Source organism: Clupea harengus, chromosome 18 (genome assembly GCF_900700415.2).
Source record: "Clupea harengus chromosome 18, Ch_v2.0.2, whole genome shotgun sequence".
Taxonomy (NCBI): domain Eukaryota; kingdom Metazoa; phylum Chordata; class Actinopteri; order Clupeiformes; family Clupeidae; genus Clupea; species Clupea harengus.
Window position 1 is genome coordinate 9,596,558 of NC_045169.1, and position 7,500 is coordinate 9,604,057.

A 7,500-nucleotide genomic window follows, 5' to 3' on the forward strand; every position below is an offset into this window, starting at 1 on the left:
GCAATGACAGAGCGGCCGCGGAGTGCGGGCACGGCTCTCGGCTCGGTCGTAGACGGGCAGCACGCTTCGCGGTCTGGGTTTACGGCGGGACCCGGTCATTACCGGCCAGGGGCCTCCACCTGCCCCCCCCCCCAAACTCCATCCCTCTTTTTCCAAAAGCAGCATCTGCTGGACTGCTCAGTAACTGCTTTTGGAGGACCAGGCTTGTGCACCTCCTCCTCCTCCTCCTCCTCCTCCTCTCCCACAACCACTAAATCAGGGATGTGCGGCTCCGGTAAATGGGGTGCGCCCAGGGCCTCGGGCCTGAGCTTACTGGCCGAGCTGGTGCCGTTTGCCGGTTGCTGGTTGTTCCACGGGGCTTGAACTGGAGCTCTTGGCACTATGAGTCAGTCGCTGACCACTAAAGCTAAAAAAGCCCGTGCCAATACCTTTATTGCTTGTTTGCCTTCTTTGAGGGCTGGAGCGCGAGGTTTAAGGGAGGATATTGCACTGATGGGCTAAGCTCTTCTCCACGTGCCCAGCCTGCCCTGGAGCCATTGAACAAACACAGGCAGAGTACTGGTTGGGTGCGCCAACACTTGTTCCTTGGTGCATACATTGATATGTTAAAAAAGGGAGCGTATTTATGTGTGTTTAGATGTGTAGGAATCAAAATTTTCCCATTTTTGGGGGGGGGGGGAGTGTCATAGTTTATATATTTAATTTTATAGTACTGTACACCACAATACACCCTGTTCAGTATGATCTCCTGAGCCTTGTGTTGCTCTTTTACGGGTCTTACTATTGATCAAATCAGGTGTCTATCTACAAACTAGGGAGCAAAGTCATGCCAGGCAAACACCCGGGCACTAGACTAGACTTGCATGCCGTGCCAATCCCAGTTTGCTTCCTTGTTCTCCATGTGGCGCTCAGGCAGATGACTCAACAATCTCAGAGAACCGGGTGTCCTAAACAGCACCCTTTCAAAGCCCCCATTGGTGTCACGAACCTTATGACCAGAGCAAAGGCCAACGGGTCAGGAGCATGTCACTTCCTGGTGACTCATATAGACGTGCTAATCACAAGACTTGTTTTAGTTCTCTAGTTAGTATGCACGTCAAGTATGTTGTAGGTTGAAGGTTCAAGCCCTGTGGTGGACTTATTGCACTAAGAAAACAGGGGCTAATAAGACGACCAATTGGCACCAGGCTATAGACTCCCCCCAGATCTCACTGCCTACTTTGGGGGAGAGACGCAGACTTGAACACGCAAGGCCTCTGCAGCTTAAGGGCTTTCAAACACGCCGCTGAAACATTCTTTGAATTTTGTCACAATTTTTTTAGCCTAGGAGAGCTATAGTAGTAAGTACAAAGAGCTTTTTGCCAACAGAGGGCTCATTGTGTGTTCAAGACGCTTTACAGAACATTTTGCTTAAAAAAATGTTTAATTCATAAAATAATAATTCCACGAGGCACTCAAGATTTTAAGTGTCCTATCACACCCCAGTGTTGCATTGATGCCGTTTGTGTATAACCCATCATATCAAGACCATGCGAGTCTCAGATTTATTGATGTTAAATGTATTAAATGTTTGATGATTCCTATCGGTTATTTGTCAGGCTATTTTAAATATTGTGTATTTTGTTCTGCCAAAAGGTTTTTGGTGATTATGCCCCCTTAGTTGTACCCTGTCTGTGTTCATATTGGGTTTCACATTGTGCATTTACTAGTGTGGGACATAGTCTTTTAAATGTCCTGAATGTCTAGGGCTGTTTGACCTGTGTCTGTACAGCTGTTTGCTTGTATGTGAGTATGCTTTTACAGCTATCTGTGCAGACATGTGACCCTCTTGTCCAGGCTAAGTGTCTGGTGTGTGTGCGTGTGTGTGCGTGCGTGCGTGCGTGCGTGCGTGTGTGTGTGTGTGTGTGTGTCTGTGTGTGTGTGTGTGTGTGTGTGTGTGTGCGTGCGAGTGAGTAGCGTGACCGTGGCGCGGGCTGCCTGGCGGGGGGTGAGTGAGTGAGTGAGTGAATGGGGCGGGCGTACTGGTCGCGACGCTGTGACAGATGTAGTGGGCAGATGCCTGTCTGATTCAACTTCAGCTCTTATTAACCCAGTAATCCCCCCTCCCCCACAGCAACTACACCCCACTCCCCCTATTAGCGGTCTCCCGCCCTGGCTCTCCCTGCGTCCAGCTCGCTTACTCGGAATCTATCTGTCTGAATCTATATGTCTGTCTTGTCTGACATGTCTGTCTCTAATTTGGTTGCTCTTTCAATTTCTTATCCTCGCTGTCTTTCTCTCTCTCTTTGTCATGTGCCCCTCTCTCTCACCCTCTCTCTTTCTTTCTTTCTTTCGCTCTCTCTCACTTGCTTGCTCTCTTACCCTCTCTTTATCTTTCTCTCTCTCTCTCTCTCGCTGGCTTCCTCTCTTACCCTCTCTCTTTATCTTTCTCTCTCTTTCTCTCTCTCTTTCTCTCTCTCTCTCTCTCTCTCTCTCTGAGTGTCTGTATTCTAGATGTTTGGAGAGAAGTGAGCAGGTATGTGGCGACCTACGGTGTGTGTGTGTGTGTGTGTGGATCAGGTCATGATGTTGAGTTTGTCAGTGATTTCCAGGAGTTGTGAGTTATACCCCATTACAATGGGCCCAGTGACCCGTGAGAGACATGGGTTGGGCAAGTGTGAACGGGGTCACTGGGGGTCAAGTTGGCCTGGCTTGATGACCCGCATAGTGACCATGAGCTTACCCCTCGCTTCAGGTTACCTCAATACATTTACAGAAGCGCAAGATGGTCGTCCTTCGTCAGCTGTCAGTGACTGGAGATAGACAGCTGGAAGTATTCATTCATTCATTTTGAGTCCTGTCATTGAGTAGTAAATACTGTTAGGTAGAGTGTTTGTGTGTTTTTTTTTCTATTGAATTGAAGCTGTTTGTTTAGCGAGATGAAATGTTAACGGTGCATAAAATAGCAGCTGTTGACAATGCCGGTTTTGAAATATAAGGAACTGTGCTCTCTGAATTGACCTGTAGAGCAGTGGACGCAGCAGCAGGAATAATTGATATTGTTCATAGACAAACCTTTGTTAATACTCACAGCTGGTTAAACATGGGTGGGCCAAGTAAGCATTCTTGGCGCCGTTTGTGTGTGTGTGTGTGTGTGTGTGTGTGTGTGTGTGTTTCATATCGGTTGTATCAACTTTCACTTCTTATTTCTGAGTGACCAAATTGATGTGTGCCAATATCTGCCCTTTCGTGCTCCGATTTTGTATGAACCGATTAACACATGCGGTCACAGACCATGGTGCACTCAAGTCCTTCGCAACTATTCTGAACCGCAACACTTATCCTTATGGACGTTTCATATGTAATTAACACGCCTGGTCTGGTCTACACATCACCTGAGCTTAAAATTAGGCAGAGTTCATTGTTCCTTTCAGTGTGTGTGTGTGTGTGTGTGTGTGTGTGTGTGTGAACCCTTTTTCATGTTCGTTATGATGCTTTTAGCTTAAGACAACACTCGTCAGAGGAACCAGATGGACAGAGCTTGGGTGATGGATTTTTCTGTGCCGGGAAGAGTTTGAAGAAAAACAAGTGCTCTATTGCAGCCAGGATAGCTGAGTTTGTTGCATTCATTAGTTTTGTTTATGGCTGCTGCATGTGAATGTGTGTGTGTGTGTGTTGCGTGCGTGTGTGTTGCGTGCGTGCGTGTGTGTACTTGTCTGAGTGCTTGGAAGCCAAAGGCTTGATATCTGTCATTTCCTGTTTGAAATCAGATGATTCACCCAATGTAGTTCTTCGTCAATGTGCGTGCATGATCGTGAGTGTGTGTGTGTGTGTGTGTGTGCGTGTGTGGTGCTTTTGTGCCATTCTTAACTGACCCATCCTCTCACTTCTCCTTTTATACATTTACGCACTCACTCACTCACACACTCGCGCACACACACACACACTCTCTAACGCACACACCACACTAGCACACACACACATCCTGAATTGGTGTACAATCTTAGGCTTGATCTCTATGTGTGTTTTGCTCTGTTCTTCGTGAGTCTGAGGATGTTTGTTTGTGTTTGTATTGATCCGCGCTGGGCTCGCATCTTGACTGCACTGCAACAGAATCTCCTCCCCCTTTCTCCCATGCCAAAGTTCCTCCGTCCCACGCCCACGGCCGCCGGCAGCGCCAAAAGGCAGTTATTTAAGAGCATATTTCTATCATTTCATGTACCTGGAGCTTTGGTCCGCTTAGATCTGCTCCCTAGTCTCTTTTTCCCTCCTTTCCTCCCTCATCTTCTTTCCTTCTTTTCTTTCCGGCCCTGTGTTTCAGGCTCACTCTCCCCTTTCCTCTCTCGTCTCCTCTCCTTCTTTTCTTTCTGACCCTGTGTTTCAGGCTCACTCTCCCCTTTCCTCTCTCGTCTCCTCTCCTTCTTTTTCTGACCCTGTGTTTCAGGCTCACTCTCCCCTTTCCTTCCTTCCTAGCCCGTGCCCTTTCTGTCTTCGGCTCCCTCTTTTGCTAATGTCGTCTTGGATTTCTGTTCTTACTCTATACACACTGTTCCCTACATCTCTTTTCTTCTCTCCCTCTCTTTCTTTCTTTCTTTCTTTCTTTCTTTCTTTCTTTCTCTCTCTCTCTCTCTCTCTCTCTCTCCCTTTTTCTCTCCCTCTCTCTGTCCCTCTCCTCTCTCTCCTGATCCCTCTCTCTCTCTTTCTTTCTCTCTCTCTCTCTCTCCCTCTCTCTTTCTCTCCTTGTCCTCTTTCTCCTTCTCCCCTTCTCTTTTTTCCTTCCATCTCCCTCTCTCCCTCTCTCCCAGTCCCCTGTGTCCAGTGTCCTGAAGCCTGTGCTGCTGTGCCTGTGCCTGTGCCTGTGAGCTCTGAGGTCAGGAGTGTAGCCCGGAGTGAGGGAGCAGTCAGTCAGTCAGCTAAAGCCTTGCGGTTTCCACTCTGCATACGCAATCACATGTCTCAACAGCTTCCCCTTTGCATGAAGGCTAGCTAGGTTTCTCTCTCTCTCTCTCTCCTTTTTTTCTCTCTCTTTCTGTGTCTCTCTCCCTCTCTCTCTCCATGTTGTTCTCTTTCTCTCTGCCTCTCTCCCTCTTTTCTTTTCTTCTCTATTTCTGTGTCTCTCTCTCTCTCTCTCTCTCTTTTTTTTTTCTTCTCTCTTTCTCTCTCTCTCTGTCTCTCTCTCTCTCTCTTCTTTTCTTGTCTCCCAGACAGTCACATGGGGTCCTGTGGGGTGGCCATGCTAGTGAGGTGGCAGGGCTGAGCAGGCGGCTCCAGAGTGACCGGGGGGGATGGTGGAGGGGACGCTCAGAGCTGTGGGGTGGGACGCTGAAGGCGGGAAGGAGCCGGCGCTTATACCGGACGCCTGGATCCCGTTAACACTCAAGGCCCCGCCACTGATGCAACACACACACACACACACACACACACACACACACACACACACACACACACACACACACACACACACACACACACACACACACCACACACACCACACACCACACACACACACACACACACACACACACACACACACACACACACACGTGTTTACACACTGAGACTGATAAACAGACACACAGTCCCGTACACAGATGCGTAGTTGAATGTGCACACACGCACGCACCCATACATTGAGCAGGTCACCAGCAGTGTCAGCAGTATCGCATGTCATGGCCTACATGAGAATGACATCATGGTGTGGAATGGAATTGCTCCAACAATCAATTATATCAGTGTCTCCAGACTGTGTGTGTGTGTGTGTGTGTGTGTGTGTGTGTGTGTGTGTACGTGAGCATGCTTTTGCAAACATAAACCTGTTGTAATTGGTTTGGAACAATAATAGTGTAAAGTCATTGACAGACGTGTGCGGACAGGGTATGGCCCTCGCAATGCTTTCATAAACAAGCTCGTTCCTTTGAGGCTTTCACAGGAAAGGTTACTGGCACTCTTTCATTCTCTTCACCATCTCTCCATCCCTCCCTCCCTCCCTTTCTCTCCCTCCCTCCTGCCTCCCCCCTCCTTTTTTCCTGTCCTTCCCTTCCTTTGCCCTTTCTGTCTTGCCCCCTCTCCCTCGCTTTTGACACTTTTCCCCCCTTTTCTCCCCTCTCCCCTTTCATACTCTCCCGTCATCTCCCTCACCTCTGTTTAGCTCTCTTCTCATCCTCCCCTTCCTCTCCCCTTCCCTCCTCCTTCTCTCCGCCTCTCTTTCTCTCTTTTTCTCTCGCTCTCTCTCTCTCTCTCTCTCTCAAGGGCCTCTTGCTTTCCATAACAAAAGCTCGTCTAACTTGTGCGTGTGCCGGACGTTGGCGTGGAAGAGCAAAGCAGACCCGTGCTGTGTGTGTGTGTGTGTGTGTGTGTGTGTGTGTGTGTCTGTGAAGCCACCCCCGCCCTCTTACCACCACCACCCCCCGCCCCCCCCATCTCTCTGTCCCTCGGAGCACTCTAGCGTGTCAGGTGTCACTGACATCTGTGCAAATGGACCGTTGTGTGTGTGTGTGTGTGTGTGTGTGTGTGTGTGTTGATAAAGAATTATGAATGCCTGCATCAAACCCGCTCTTTTGTGCACACTGTATCGCCTATCATCAGTCCTCTTTGCATCCATGCCCCCTTTCAAAGCGACGCACACAAAGCACCCTTCACAAACACGCATATTTAGAGTTTCCCCTGCTGTTGGTCAGCGCAGACTGTGCATAAAAACAGGACTGATTTTTTACAGACTAGGGGAGCATGTTTTTGCTTAGTTAACTAAGTAATTGGAGCACGGACCGTGCAACATTTGACACGAAATTGGAATTCTTGGGCTGTGAGCTAAGGGTTTCTGCTGTTTTTTTTCCTTCTGTTTCTTTTCTTTCTCTCTCTCTCCCCTTTCTCTCTGTTGCACTCGTTTCCTCCCTCAACCTCAACATCCCCCCCACCCCCTTGCCGATGTCCCTTAGTGGGCTCTTTAGACCCCTCTCTCTCACACACACACACACACACACACACACACACACACACACACACACACACTACACACTACACACACACACACTCCAAATCCCCCGCCCAGCTGGAAAGTTGAGGGTTTTGGCCGCAGCGATGTGTGCTCCCCCCCCCCCCCCCCCCCCTTTCGCGAGCAGTGCATACTTTAGCACACGAGAGAGTTGGCTAATCAGACTCGGGCCTCTGTTTGGAGTGGAGCTCTTGAGGTTTGAGATGTGGAGCGCTTTTCCCGGAGACCTTCTCTCGCTTACGTTCTCTCTCTCTCCTTCTCTCTCTATCTCTCACTTACTCACGCACTCTCCTTCCATCTCTCTCTGTGTCTTGTGCTCTCTCTCTCTCTTTTGCTCACTCATTCTGTCCGTCATTGTCATTTTCTTTTTCTCTTTCATACCCTTTCTTGCTGTGTCTGTATCCTCCTATGTCATGTCTTCATTAGTCTCTTCTGAGCTCTCTCTCTCTCTCTCTCTCTCTCACACACGCTCTCTCTCTCTCTCACACTCTCTGTCTCTGTCTGTTTCGCTCTCTGTCTCTGTCTGTGTC

At 48.9% G+C, this 7,500-nt stretch overlaps 1 protein-coding gene across 3 annotated transcripts in view; it reads left to right on the forward strand.

Moving 5' to 3' along the window:
• The window catches only part of rbpjb (recombination signal binding protein for immunoglobulin kappa J region b), a 50,680-nt gene that overhangs the window by 25,544 nt on the left and 17,636 nt on the right, over window positions 1-7,500 (forward strand). The window lies entirely within an intron of this gene.